Genomic DNA, 15,556 nt, shown 5'->3' with positions numbered 1-15,556 from the left:
CTTCGCTGTAACCGGCTGACCATACTCAGGTTTTTCATCTAAGAATTCAAAGACAATTCAGAAGCGCCTGGGTGGCTCAGTTGGTTGGGCGTCTGCCTTCGGCTCAGGTCATGGTCTTGGGGTCCTAGGATTGGGACCCGCATCGGGTTCCCTGCTCAGTAGTCTGCTTCTTGCTCTCCCTCTGCTCCTCCCCCCTGCTAGGGCGCGGGCGCGTGCTCTCTCTCTCAAATAAATAAATAATCTTTAAAAATAAAGAAAGAAAGAACAAAAATTAAAAGACAATTCAGATACGGGTTTAGTCACAGTCGGACTGTTTCAGGATCAAGTACAGTACAGGTAGAAGAGAACCGTTACACCATCACGTTAACAACAAAGATAAGAGTAATAATCAAACACTAGGACACTATTGTGTTCAACTCTGGCTCAGTAACGGTCTCAGATGATTTCTTAGAACAATATTCTTTCAAGTGAACAAAGCTACCTTCAGCACAAACACATCCAAAAAGGACAAGATACTAGCGCCGATTCCCTCTTCCCACGGACACACAGAAGGAAGAAGGGGGTAGGAGACACTACTTTGTATGTCAGAGCGAAGCAGCTGATGGCAAAACCTGCCAAAATGTGTAGTCGTGGGTGACTTCCACGGTCTCGCAGCTGCAGGCCCTCTCAAGGTCACATGAACTGGGGCAGCGGAGCTCCAGATTCGCCATTCAGAATTTTGGCCATTAGGGACCTTGAAGGACAACTTGCCGAAGCTTATACCAGATTTCAAAGGTGAATCTTGTCATACGTGCCTGTAGGGACAGAGCTCGATTTCAGTAAGATTTCTCTCTTCTATAAATACTGTTTCTTTTAGCCTGAACAAAATTATTTACCAAGAAAATACTGGTCAGACAGATACCATGTATGTTTCAAAGAAACTCTACAGAGCTTCCCCTAAAAGAAATCTGAGCAAACTGTTAAGATTTAAGTTTCAAGTTCACAGAACTAAAACAGAAATACCCCAGGGAATAAAGGCACAGGGTTTGACTGACAGTCTAGGACAGTGGTTCTAAGATGTGATCCTCACACAGCAGCATCACCTGGGCATTTGCTAGAAATGCAGACTCTCGGGCCTGGCACCACACCTCTGAATCAGAAACTCCGGGGGTGGGGTCTTCTCAGTCATTCTGATGCCCACTAAACGTTGAGAACCACTGGTCCAGGAAGAAGAAGGATGATGCCAAGAAACATTAAAAACATATATTTAATACATAATTTTATAAATACTTTGAGGTTCAAAGGGAAAACAATACGTAGTGCATAAACCCTGGAAAAAAGCCCAATGGAATTCTGCCAGGTGCTAAAGGTACCAGCACAGACCGAATGCCAGGCCTGACAAGCATTTAGCAAGTTCCATACCTGAGATCTCCACTTCTGATTTTTTAAAATGTGGCATTTAAGGTTGAATTCCCACGGAAGTGTAAAGAATCTTTCAATGTAAAAATTTAACAAGATGATTTGTAACACAAACAGCACACAGGTCCATCTTTAAAAGGCTTGGGCCTTTCCTACCTACCAGTTTAAAAAAAAATGTTTTAATAAAGCCCAAGTCCATTTTTAAGAGGAGTAATCTATCTAGAATAATCAGTTGGGCTGCAAGATGGGTCCCTAAAGTTCCTGAATGAATCTGTATGAACTGTTTGGTAGTGATGGGACAGGAAGGGATATTTGGTCCAAAGCTTCCCACAGATTTTCAGAGGGGAACTGAGGCCCCCCAAAAGTTAAGAACCACTGACCTATGAATCAGTTTATGAGATTAGCAGTTCATGTCGTTTATCAAAGTGAAAGATGAAATATTTGGGCTCTGAAGTCAACTAACAGGGTTCAAATCCCAGCTCAGAAGCTGAGTAAGTGACCTTAGGCCTGTTTCCTCATCTCCCTATCCTGTCTCCTAAGGCTGTGGGAAGAGTCCACAGGGATCATGCAAGTCAAATACTTAGCACAGTACTAGGCACATAAGTACTCACCAAATATAAACTTGACTCTAACAGTACTGCTACTAAACAAAATGTATTGCTGGGTCCGTAAGGCTTAGCGGTCTCTCCATGTAACAACTTGTATGTGAAACATTGATAAAACCATTCCATAACTAAAAATGGATACACTTCCAGTTTGCTACTGTGCTCTGTGAACCATTCAAAGTAGCACAGGTCTTACCAAATGCACGCAGACGTTAAGGTCACTACATCTGTTCTTCCTTATCACTCCCTACTGGGCCTTCCATCACCGACAGAAAGACAAAATTGTCCCTTGTTACTCAAATACTTCATGCTCTCTTTACTTTAGAAAGTGACCTGTGAGTTCTAGGCCAGTAACTACCACGCCTTGTTCTGTATCAAAGCTAGGTTTTTAAGGCACTTTACTGGTTAGATGACAATCTGAATTCATTCATCTGTTACCTTTTGCTACTTCCCTGGACAGAACAAAAGTTAGCACTGCACAAGGGACAAGAAGAAGCTAGCAAGGTCCTAACATCATATATCTTTTTTATATTAAAAAAAGGTATTCATCCTTTGGGGGGGGCTCTTTTTTAATTTATTCACCCCCTCAAAAAAATAGACATTAGATATTAAATGACTAATTTCTTGTAACTATAGGCTTTAAAAGTAAATCAGAAAAAGAATAATCTCAAATTGCTGATGGTAGACCTTTCAGACCAATTTAAATGACAAAAAATGAGTATTGTCATGCAAACCAAATTATACTAAGCACTGAAGGAAGAAACTCAAGTGTGAATGTATGCTAATTATACACACATTTTTTAAAGCAAAAAGCTACAGGTTTGAATGTTACTGAGTACATTTTGCTTTCATGCCTAATTTCAGCTACTTACCTGACAAACAAAGCTAATATAAATAAAACTAATCTTTCAAAGAGAGACTTATAATATAATGAACTTATAGGGAACTACCTTTTTAAAAATCATGTGATATAAAGGAAAGGACAAACAAGTCATCACTCGATGGGTAAGGCTAAGAAACACCAATTTGCTTAGTTATTATAAAGCCATTAACACTTGGATTCAATCAATTTAGTCAGAATGTTTAGCTGAAGCCCCAGGAGGACTTGAAATCCCAGAAATGTATCAGAAATCCTCTAATTCACAATCCAACTCTCTTATTTCACAGATGAAGAAACCGAAGCTCAGTTTCAGAACTTCAATGGCTTGTTAAAAGTTGAAAGCTATCCGATTTTTAGGAAAGCTTAAAATGGTTGATGTGTTGTTGTCTTTGGCTCATTTGCACCCAAGAGTATACAATTAATTCCAGGAAAAGCTAATTTTAGTCCACTATGGCTCTGGAATCCGAAAAAGAACATCCCTGTACCCTAACAACTGGTACAAGAAGACACAGCTACAAGATCAAGTCAGCTGTAATTCAGAGCCCAAAATTCACCCACCACTACCCACACCAGAGGTTAGAAACTATTTTAGGAAATGCCTCCGCAATAAATTATACATTAAAGGAAAAATAGCCAAATTGATACTTGAAGCCTCCGGTCTTCAATTTCTGGTGTACATCTGAATCACCTATGACTTACTCCAAAATATATATCCAGAGTATCCCTGAAGACCAAATATGTAGGTCCACCTACTGTGAGGCTGGACATCTGTGCATGGAGGTTCTGATGAACAATACTGCTTGAGATCTCTTGTTCCCGGCAATTTCATTATTCTGTAAACACTCCATAGACAGGTATATATTTGATTTGTCCTAGTAAGACTCTTCAGTTTCAGCTCACAACTGAAACCAAGCATGCACAAAAGGCATCGGATTACACCACAACAGTAGCAGTGTGGGATGTCTTTGCTCTTAGCCCAGCGAGGGAGAGTACAACTGAGTCACAGGATCTGAGACACTCCAACTTAACCGAGATAAGTAAGAAGGCTGGTAGCCGCCTAAGAATCTGTCTAACTAGGAATTTAGAAACATACCAAGTCTTTATGACACCAGGAAATGCATGAAGTGAAGAAAGCTTACATCATCTACCCTTCCACGCACGTGATGTAAGAGTGTTTTGGATAAGATATTAACTTTAGTAAGGGGATATTTTCATTTTACATCTTCTATAAATACCCCTTAAGTTTACACCAGGTGGTTAGAGGAAGATTCTGCAGCTCCCCAGGGCAACAGCAAAGAATGTTTCAGTGTTTCTGAGGAGCCTCATTTGCCTGATGCATGACTGTTACAGGTACATTTCCCTGCACAACCCTAAATCAGCTTTCACATTTGCATATTCCAGGTTTACTCAGGAATGTTCAACTTAAGAATCACAGGTGGTTGCTCAGTAAATCAAGGGCTCCCAGAAGATTCGGTTTTATAATGCTTCTTGAAATTTACAGCTCCACTTTGCCAGCATGTTTGAATTCAGATGACTCCAAGTTGATCCCAAAATTACAAATCAAAGTATCTCAGAAGAGTATTATTCTATTTTAGTACTTTTACAGCTTACTCTATGTAAAGTGAAGTGCTATTTCTATGCTTTCTATAAAAAAACCAGCAAGGATTTTAGTAGGCCTTCTTTCTGCAGTAAACGCATCAGTTTTATAAAAACACCAAATACTTGCCAGCCTAATTTAGACTAACATATTTACGAGCACAGCACTACCATGCCAAACAAGGCTGAAGTGTATATGCACTTACAGCTATGCACCTATACAGCTAAGGTATACCCCTCTTCAAAATTAAACACACACACACAGAGGCACTTGTGCACAAACTCTGGCCAATCAATTCATTCTAATCACTTAATTAGAATGACAGGCTGGCTTTGGTCAAATAACATCTAAATAAGAGCATAAACAGATGAATGTAAGGATAAATAATGACAGGAGCACAGTCTTGGAACCCATAGCAGAGTTCTAGACCCCAATTCCAGCCCTGGCTCAGATAATCCTAGAAGTGTGACCTTGGGCAAGTAACCCTAATCTCTCTGGGCCTCAGTTTCTTCACCAGGGAAATGGAGGTATTAACAGTGGCTGCCTCTTCCCTTTGTTGCAAGGACTAAAGGGGGTGATGACTGCAAAGCACTTCCATAGTGAGTACTCCATAAACTGAGCTGTTGTTATTAGGGGGACCGCGCCCCCTCCCAAGCTCCCCTACCCCCAAATCCAAAACACACGAAGCAAAACTCTTTAACAGGAAACACAAAGAGCTTTAATTCTAAAAGGTCTCTCAGACTGCGGGCTCTTCATCCTCCAGTTCCTCAAATGAATGAATGAGCGTCTAGGAGTGGCTCTGCAAATAGCTGTCTCTTAAGGTTCACCTCCGCTCACTTTAAGGTAACTGTCTTTCACCATCAATTAAACACCCACAAGCACACCCGGAGCGTGGCACCCTAGTCCTGCAAATTTCAGCGGAGACACCGAGTCCAGGCGAGTCCTCGATGCCCACAGGCAGCCTCCATTCATTCTCCTCCCCACCCTTGACCCCTCTCCTGAAGCCCCGGGACCAGCCGCCCTCCCCCCACCGGCCCTTCCCCTCCGGCCGAGGATCTCTCCCCTGCCCTCCGCACCCCGCGGGAACCTGTCACCCCACCAAGTGAGGGGCTGGCGAAGGGGCCCACCTCACCCCTGCCCTCGGCACCGAGCCCCGGGGCTGCAGCCGTCCCCTCCGCCGCCGAGGAGGGGCGAAGTGCCGGTCCGGCCCGCCTCTCCTCCCCAGGGACTCGCCAGCTCTGCGGGGCCCCGCCAGAGATAGCGCGTAATAAGAGGGAGGGGAAAGCTCTCCGAACACCCCTTCCCGGGGTTCCCTCTCCAGCAAGTGAGCCCCTTGCCCCAGCCCCTCGGGGCCTCCCAGACCGGGGTCATGGTGCCAGGGCTGCCCCGAGAAGCCCCCATGAAAAGGAGGGGGAGACATCCCCATACTCACCCACCGTCTCCTCCCCCTCAGCTGTTTACCTCACAGTTCCTCCAGCCTACAGGGCGCCGCCATCTTGGACGTACAGCACCTCCCCCCGTCGTGAAATGTCCACGGCCGCTGCAGCCTCCGCCACGAAAAAGAGTGCCCAGTTGGGTCTCGCCTCCCTCTCGACCCCAGTGACAGATGACCGCGGCCGGCAGCCCCGTTGGACGGAAGAGGCTCTCCTGCTCATTACTGATGATGCGAGCCAGTCGAGACAGGACCCAGGAGAGTTTGGAAGGTAGGGGGGCGGGGACGGGCGGAAGGATCCCGAAAGGAGGCCGCTGAGAGATCTTGTGACTCCGAAGGAGGCGAAAAGAAGGGCCGGCGGGGCGGGAGGAGCCACGCGAGGGAGCGAGGGGCGGGGCTGAGGTCACGTGCCCGGTCCGGCGGGAGGGGCCGTGCGAGAGGCGTAAACAAGGTGGCCCGGCTGGGTGTGGTTGGGGTGCCTCCTGCCTTCCCTCGTGCCGTTCCTGCTCTTGCAGACCCAGTGACCCCCTAGGATCTCTCTCTGCCCCGCCACAGAGCTGCGATCATGTTTCCCAAAGAGCCACGGGGGCCCGCGTGGGTGAAGGGTCCGCCTTGGAGGAGTGGCAGCTCGCCCAGGCAAGGAGGGAAAAGCTGCACCAGGGCAGCCTTCTTTCCTTTGCAGAATATTTGCAAAAGCCCACCTTGCTGACACTACGAACATGGTCACGACAGCTATGAGAAACCACCCTAATCAGACCAGACAGCTTTAAAAGAAGCAGCCTTAATTCTGTTCCTTCTACTTTTAGCTATGTGAACCTAACAAGTCTTGAAGTCCTCTAAGCCTCCGTTTCTTCCTCTGTGAAATGGGCATAATAGCCTTCCTGAAGTGAGAATTCAAGTCCCCTGCATAGTAAATGCTCAACAGGTGATGTTCTTCATCAAAGGCGGGTGCAGTAAGGACTATGGTACAAAGAGAGTGAGAGAGCAGAGAGTGAGATGAGTCTAAGGGTGGATTTTGAAAGGTTTTTTTGAAGGCAGTTTTTTTTTTTTAAAACGGCTTAGATTTTCAAGGAAAGATAGGTTTTATGAAATAGAAATGGAGAGGTTGGAAGGAAAAGGACATTTCAGGCCAAAAGCACCAAGGAAGCAAGATCCTGGAGGCAGTAAATGCTGGGTGACTTAGGGAAAATAACAAGTTTTGTCATGGGAACCAATTGGGTCACAATGCAAGTCAGCCTATGATTTAAGGGGCCAGGTGTGTGAGTGGCCAGCACGTGGGTGCTGTCAGAATTCCAAGGGGCCCAGAGTGGTCCCAAGTAGGGCTGCTGCTAGCTTATATGGTGCCTTTGTAAGAATTAGAAAGAGACACCCCTTCTGGGCCCACAGCCCATGTGAGCAGAGCCCAGGGTGTATTTCAGCCCCTACCCTCCTACCCCCAACCCTCCTGGGGGCCCTTGAGCAGTGCACAACCTTTATAACCATGCTGGCTCATGGAGGAGGTGGGCATTGAGCTGGGGATTCAACCAGTCTAACACGGGGAAGGAGGCAGTGGGGGGAAGCCAAGAATTCTTGATTCAAATGGATCAGAATTTGAATGCAGGCTTCTGCCATTTTACCAACTGAGTTAGTGTTAGTTTCCTCATCCACAACATGGGGAATAATAATGCCTATGTAATGGGGATTTGAGGTTGAATCAGTGAAACATTAAGACATAACTAGGGTAAAGCCTACTTCAATAAATGTCACTTTTGTTACTGTGTTAATTGTGCTCTTGGGCAGCCTCCATCACTCCCAGGAGCTGGTCCACCAAATGCTAAATTCTGTGTAGCTACCCAAACATGGTCAGCTCGGGGGCCAGAGATGAAAAGGTTGGAGGAGAATGGGAAGGATCTGACTTCTTCCAGTTCCGCCAGTCCACAATCCATTTCACAGGAATGGACTACTGCCTTTGCATTCATACCAGGGCAGGGACCCAAGTGCATTCGCAGATTTCTGAGTCCAGTGATTGGAGTGCTCAGGGTAAGGGGTGGAGTCGGGGGCCAGGCACTGCTCCAGAGCTCTGACCCAGGAACTTCCCTCCCTACCCCCAATTTCTCTTGGCTCTCTGACCTCATCCAGCTGGAATGTTCTCCTCCGTGGAAGGGAGCAATGATCCATGGAGCTCATCAACTGCTGGCCCTCAAGGGGGCCATAACCACATTGTTACTGTTTATACAGTGTCTGGAAGAAGAATGGTAATTGTTCTCTCGATATGGACCACCAGGGGCTTAAGAGAAGAGGCCAGAAAGAACAGGCAGAGGCAGCCGGGCCACCATCCTTGCCACTCTCAATTCAGGCTGCCCAGATATTTCCTCCTTCTCTGGCATTAAGTGTTGTAATTTGCCTAATAGATGTTAAGGAGACCACTACTTTCCAGACACCACCCTGGAGCCTGCTTGTGGCAAGAGCTCCCCATCTGGGCTTTCTCCGATAGTCATGGTCCACCTGTCTGAACGTGACAAGAAACAAAGGAGCCTGTGTTGGCAGGTGGTGCTGACTTAATGTATGCATTTGTCTGTGCAGCGTCTCCCCCTCCCCTTCCTGGGGCAACAACAGTACCACGCTCAAGCCGCAGGCACTGGGCCCAGCCTAGCCAATCCCAGATTCCCATCATCTAGCCAAAGTCATAGGCCATCGGACATGTGACTTGGGCTGGACCAATCAGGGTGCTTCCCTGGGTCTATATATGGATGCTGAAAGAGAGATTGTGTCTTTACCCTGGGGTCACTAAACTGGGATGAAGGAGCTGTGACCCTCCACCCTCCCATCTCCTACATCAACTCTGAGAGAAGTCCAGCCAAAAGATAGAAAAGACCTACCAGACACAGAGAGGGAGATGGAAAAAGAAATATAATTTGTTATCTCCCGGATTTTCAGAGTCCCTGCAGCCAGATTCGTGCTGGCTTCCCAAGTTCCATGAAGCAACAACTATTTTTACCGATGCTAGATTTGGTTATAGGTCTCTCTCTTTTGCAAACAAAAGGCCTTCCAGATGCAATGAGGTCTGAAGGCCTTTGGAAGGACACCACTAGTTCAAAATACTTCTCCCTCATCCGTTCGCGGGGTCCTCTTGCTTCGGCTTTCAGCTTTCCGTATCGCAGTCTCATGCCAGTGACCTCCCGCCAGTGGCCACGCATCTCCTGCAGGGCCAAGCCCATGTTTCTGGCAGGAGCCTCCACAGCCCTGGAGCCCGCTCTCACCAGCGGCCCCTCGCTGTCTAGCACTATGTCCAAAAGACAAAGATGATATATGTCTACACTACATACGTATACGACTATATACATATATATGCATGTACTTTTAACTTATGTAAATGGCTTATGTCTCAGATGGAATCTGTTTCTTACATTTTTCCCCACTCACCATTATTTTGAAGCTCCGTGCACGTTGCTTTGTATTCCTCTAGCCAGTAGCTTCTAACTGCTTACAATTATTCAATGATGCAGACCTAGCCTGATTCTCCCAGGGAATGACACCCACAGTGCCACCAGAAACAACACTGTGAGAAACACCACTGTCCTGTTCCCTTATGGATACGGCTGAGAATTTCTTTGGGTTGCATATCTGGGAGTAAAACTGGTGGACTTTCTTTTTGGGGGGTTGTTTTTAGAGAAATTGTTTTAGCTTTATTGGGATATAATCGATATACAAAAAATTGCACACATGTAATTGTCCATATCTGGATGGCTGTGAATATACGCATACCACCCGTGATGCCATTGCCACAACCAAGATACTAAACATACCCATCATCTCCAAAAATTTTGCACAGACTTACCACCACATTGTTCCCCAGAAGGGCTGCCCGAGTCCACTCCCCACGAGAAGTCCACAAAAGTGCCCACATCCCTGCCAATACTTGGCATTTACTAGCTCTTTCATTTTTTTTTTTCAGCATAATAGGGCTATAGTGACATGTTCTTGTTTGAATTTACCTCTATTAGTGAGATAGAGCGTTCCTTCACATTCTTGTTGATTTTGTGGGTTTCTTCCTCCATAAATTGCGGACTCTTATCTTTAGACCATTTTCGTGGTAGGGTTACTATCTTTCCCTTGTTGATTTGTGGAAGCACCTTCTCTGCTCTAGCAATGTGCCCTTGCCGACTACAGATATTCCCAATGTCCCCCCTGCCCAAGTCTGTTACCATCCTAACAACTGTATTGTGCTTCATTGGAAAGGAGACGTTACTCCTGATGTTATCAAATTCATCTCCTTCTTTTTTTTCGGAGACTTACACGTTGGCTTTTTGAGGTTTTGTTTACGAATGCCCTTCCCAACTCTCGTCTTGGTGAGAAAGGAGAACTGGCCGCAGGTGTGCAGCGCACAAGCCAGGTTGTCCAGTGAGGCCAGAGAGCCCCAAAGAGTTGGGATCCTGGATCTACAACCCAGCCGTGTGGCCTGGACGCGTCGCTGAGCAAGTTCAGTTTCTCCACCCGGAGAATGGGGATGACGCCCATACCATAACCACCTGATTCAGAGGGTTGCTGGGACAGTGCAGCGTGAGACACAGAGCACCTGCCACCGTGTGGGCGTCAATAAACATTGTTTTTGCTCCTACTGCCATATGAGTGTCCTCAGCTGCCCTAACAAATGACCACAAGTGGGGCGGCTGAGAACAGTAGAAAGGAATTCTCTCACTGTCCTGGAAGCCAGAAGTCTGAAGTCAAGGTGTGGGCAGGGTTGGTTTGTCCTGGAGGCTCTGATGGAAACTGTGTTCCATGCCTCTCTCCTGCCTTGGGATGGTGCGGCCGACTTTGACGTTCCGGGGTTTGTAGCTGTGTCGCTCATTTCTCTGTTTCTGTCTTCATGTGACCTTCTCCCTGGTGTCTTCACATGGCCCTCTTCTCAGTGGGTGTCCGCTTCTCTTCTTATGAAGTTACCCGTCATTGGATTTAGGGCCCACATGAATCCAGCCAGTATGATTTCATCTGAACTGCAGGATACCTGTAAAGACCCTATTTCTAAATAAGGTCACATTTTGAGGTTCTGGGTAGACATGAATTTGGGGGGAGGACACTGTTCAATCCCCTGTGCCTGCTTTCAAGAAGCATAGAATCCAGCAGATGAGTTGGAAGAGGGACCAACCATACTGTGACTCAGAGTAAGGTCCAGCCCGAGATCAACCTGCAAAGTGCTACAGACAAAGAGTTCATACTCAGAGTGACGAGTGCAGCTCACTGGTGGGTGTTTTGCTTCTGGTTCAATCAGGAATTTGCTAAATGGTGATGGGGCAAAAGGGTGGTACAGGAGGAAGACCCAGCTTGAGCAAAGGCATTCCAGCAAGACCACCTAGGGCTGTTTGCTACATAAACGGTCAGATTTAAGATATGCATGAAATAGAAAATAAGGAAGTCAGCATATGGAGGGCCTCAAGCTAAAGAAGAAAACTGAATTATATCTGGAGGCAATGAAGGGCCGCTGAAGGTTTGAGAGTTGTCTGTTGAATATTGTCAAAGGTTTAATCTTGACTTAATGCCTGTTAATTTAACTGAAATTCTGGGCTGGCTGTCTCCTTGGGCAAATCCCCATCACACATCCATTCATCCCTTGCAATGCAATGTGCAGGGCCACATTCCAGAGTGTTCCATGTTAGTCTCATGGTCACCATGAGACACCCCCCACTGTGCCCCACCAAGCACAGGCATTCACAATTAGAGGTTCTATGTTAGTTGTGCCTCCTCTGAAGAACACGCAGTGATCATTTGGAAAATGATAAATTTAGATCCCTACCTCACACCCTATGCCAGAATAAACTCCTAAGGGACCGGAGCTCTAAGTGTCAAAAGTGAAACCATACAAGTGCTAGAAGAAAACAACATGAGGGGATGCCTGAGTGGCTCAGTCAGTGAAGCGTCTGCCTTTGGCTTAGCTCATGATCCTGGGGTCCAGGGATCGAGTCCTGTGTCCGGCTCCCTGTTCTGCAGGGAGTCTGCTTCTCCCTCTCCCGCTGCCCCCCCCCCGCCCCGTTCTTGTGCTCTCTCGCGGTCACTCTCTCTCTCAGATGAATAAATTAAAAATCTTTAAAAAAGAAAAGAAAAGAAAAGAAAACAGCATGAGTGAATTTTTTGTATTTAGGGGTTAAAAAAAAAAAAAAAAAAAAAACCTTTCTTAAAATTGTCAAAAAGTCAGAAGCAACAAAAGAAAAGGCCAACAAATTAGATGACCTCCCAAAAGGAAACAAAACAAAACATCTTTTGCATGGCAGGAAGAAAATAAGCAAAGTCAGAAAATAAGCTGACAGGGGCGCCTGGGTGGCACAGCAGTTAAGCGTCTGCCTTCGGCTCAGGGCGTGATCCCGGCTTTATGGGATCGAGCCCCACATCAGGCTCCTCTGCTATGAGCCTGCTTCTTCCTCTCCCACTCCCCCTGCTTGTGTTCCCTCTCTCGCTGGCTGTCTCTATCTCTGTCAAATAAATAAATAAAATCTTTAAAAAAAAAAAAAAAAAAGAAAATAAGCTGACAGAAAGCATTTGCAACTTGTAGCACAAGCCTAATATGTACAGAGAACTCTTAAGAATCTTTTAAGAAGGGGCGCCTGGGTGGCTCAGTCGTTAAGCGTCTGCCTTCGGCTCAGGGCGTAATCCCAGGGTCCTGGGTTCGAGCCCCACATCGGGCTCCTCTGCTGAGAGCCTGCTTCTTCCTCTCCCACTCCCCCTGCTTGTGTTCCCTCTCTCGCTGGCTGTTTCTATCTCTCTGTCAAATAAATAAATAAATCCTAAAAAAAAAAAAAAGAATCTTTTAAGAAAACACAATTATTTCATAGCCAAGAAAAGGGCAAAATGCACAAACAGAAAGTTCACAGAAAAAGAACTGTAATTGAGTTCAGACTTCTGGCCTCCAGAACCAGGGAGAATAAGTTTCTGTTGTTTGAAGACACTCAGTTGGGATCATTTGTTACGGCAGCCCTCAGAAACGGATACACTGACCATAAAAAGGAACTCCTGGGGCGCCTGGGTTGCTCAGTCCTTAAGCGTCTGCCCTCGGCTCAGGGCGTGATCCCAGGGCCCTAGGATCGAGCCCCACATCGGGCTCCCTGCTCAGCGGGAAACCTGCTTCTTCCTCTCCCGCTCCCCCTGCTTGTGTTCCCTCTCTTGCTGTCTCTCCCTGTTAAATAAATAAATAAAATCTTTAAAAAAAAAAAGGAGTTCCTGTAATTGCATAATACGTTGAATAAATAAAAACCACTGATTTTATAGTGACATTCAAACTTAAGGGGAAAAAAGAAGAGAGAAGAGCAAAGAGATCAAATTATGCCCACACCTTATGATGAAAATCAACAATAAATGAGAAAAGAGTAATCGTTTACATTCTCACTGTTGGAAGAACTGTGGTTCATTCACAGCTCACGAAGGAAAGCTCTTCTTCACAGAAAAAATGCCAGATAACAAACACAGGAAGAATGGTAGGCTTCAAAGAATCACGATTTGCAACCTCCAGTTAAGGGACTGACTCAGGCAAGGACCAGCAATGGGTACCAAGGCCATCTGGGGAAGGAAGAGGATGTTGCATAAGGACAGTCGTATCCCACAGATTGCTTCTCAACTCACCCTTACGATGGAGAGAACCGGCTGCCACCGCTTTAACCAGCTGACCAAACTGCGCGTCATTAAGCGGGGACAACCTGACGTTAGGGTCGTCTGATACCACACAGCCCACAGCATCGCGGGGGAAGTAGCCACACCTAAAACATCCCATCGGAATCTACTCAAGCCTTGGCCCCGGCTTCCAGTTGGCATGGCGTGGGGGTACAGGTTAAATGGCACCATGAGGAATCAGACAAAGCCACAATGCAGGACCTTCCACCAGACTGGTCTGGGCTCTTAGAGGGAAAAACGAAAACCCCCAAAACAACAACAACAACAAATCAATGTCAGAAGAAAGGGGTAGTGGGCGCTGTGGTGTCACAAAGGAGACTAAGGAAACAAGCCAACACAGTCCTTGAAATTGGGCAGGATCCTGATTCTAAAAGAAAATTGGGGGAAACTGCAAAAATGCGAACATGGGCAGAATATTCGATGGGATTGGGGAATTACTGATAATTCGATAATTGAATTATGTGATGCTGCAAGAAATATCTGTTTTTCAGAGATACACACTCAAGTATTTACAGGGGAAGCATCATGACATCTCTAATACACCTTCGGAATATTTTATCAGAACAAAACGTATTTAGACAAACATACATATTCAACTAGAGAGCTAAACCACACGCGGCCAGCACAACTCCTGTTGAAGAACGGTGGTGGTTATGTATGTGTCCATTAGACATGCCTCCTTTGTTTTCCTGTTGGAAATTTTTCATCATAAACACTTGAAAAAATATTTGAAGATCAAAAAATAATTGGAAAAGGCAGTGAAGGAAAATCTGTGATTCTGACGGTGAAGTCCTCTGGACTCCATGTCTGTCCGGACCTCCCTGCACCTCCACTTTCCCCATCTGTGGAAATGAGGGGCTGGGCGGGATAGCTTGTCCATAAATTGTGTCAAAATGCACATAACACAGCATTTGCCATCTTAAGCCCTTTGAAGTGCCCAGTCCAGCGGCACGAGGCGTAGTCACACTGCTGGGCAGCCACCAGCACCGTCCCCTCTCCAGAGCTCTTTCATCTTGCAAAACAGAAACTCTGTCCCCCGTACACACGAACTCCTCCTTTCCCCTTCCCCAGCCCCTGGCACCTGCCACCCTGCTTTCTGTCTCTATGATCTTGACTTCTGTAGGTCCGTCAGATGTGTGGAATCCTACAGGATTTGTCCTTCTGCGTCTGGCTGGTTTCCCTCAGCACCATGTCCCCCAGGCTGATGTGTGCTGTCACGTGTGTCAGGATCGCCTTCCTTTGAAGGCTGAATAATATTCCACTGTATGGAAAGACTCTGTTTATTTGTTTATTTTTTTAAAGATGTATCTATTTACTTGCCGCTTGCAACAACGTGGAGGGAACTAGAGGGTATTATGCTGAGCAAAATCAGTCAATCAGAGAAACGTAATTATATGATTTCACTCATACGTGGAATCTAAGAAACAAAACAGAGGAGCGTAGGTGAAGGGAAGGAAAATTTAAACAAGACAAAATCAGAGAGGGAGACAAACCATAAGAGACTGTGAACCATAGGAAACAAAGTGAGGGTTGCTGGAGGGGAGGTGGGGGGCAGGGTAACTGGGTGACAGGGATTAAGGAGGGTATGGGTTGTAATGAGCGCTGGGTGTTGTGTAAGACTGATGAATCTGAACTCTACCTCTGAAACCAATTATACTACATGTTAATTAATTGAATTTAAATAAAAATAAAACCATTTTTAATAAAGAAACAAAGATTTATTTATTTTAGGGGGGACGGGCAGAGGGAGAGGGAAAGAACCTCAAGCAGACCCCTGCTGAGCAGGGAGCCCGATGCAGGGTTCGGTCTCAGGACCCTGAGATCATGACCTGAGCTGAAGTCGGATGCTTCACTGACTGAGCCCCCCAGGCGCCCCATAGACTATGTTTATTGATGCACCTGTGGTCGATAGACGCGTGAGTAGTGTCCCCCACTTGGTCGCTGTGAGTACTTCGGCTGTGAACATGAGTACCATAGCTCTGGGAGTCCCCCACTTTGCATGCTCTCAG

The 15,556-nt window shown here is 46.3% G+C and overlaps 1 protein-coding gene across 1 annotated transcript in view; it reads right to left on the bottom strand.

Moving 5' to 3' along the window:
- TSC1 (TSC complex subunit 1) overlaps positions 1-6,019 on the bottom strand; it is a 48,807-nt gene extending 42,788 nt beyond the window's left edge. The window contains 1 exon segment of the mRNA XM_045770956.2: positions 5,913-6,019. The gene's annotated coding sequence lies outside the window, so the exon portion shown is untranslated.
- Positions 6,020-15,556: the final 9,537 nt, after the last annotated feature.

Source organism: Ursus americanus, chromosome 18, assembly GCF_024610735.1.
Source record: "Ursus americanus isolate L20-20 chromosome 18, mUrsAme1.1.p, whole genome shotgun sequence".
In the NCBI taxonomy this organism is placed as follows: domain Eukaryota; kingdom Metazoa; phylum Chordata; class Mammalia; order Carnivora; family Ursidae; genus Ursus; species Ursus americanus.
This window is presented reverse-complemented; position numbering and strand designations above follow the sequence as displayed.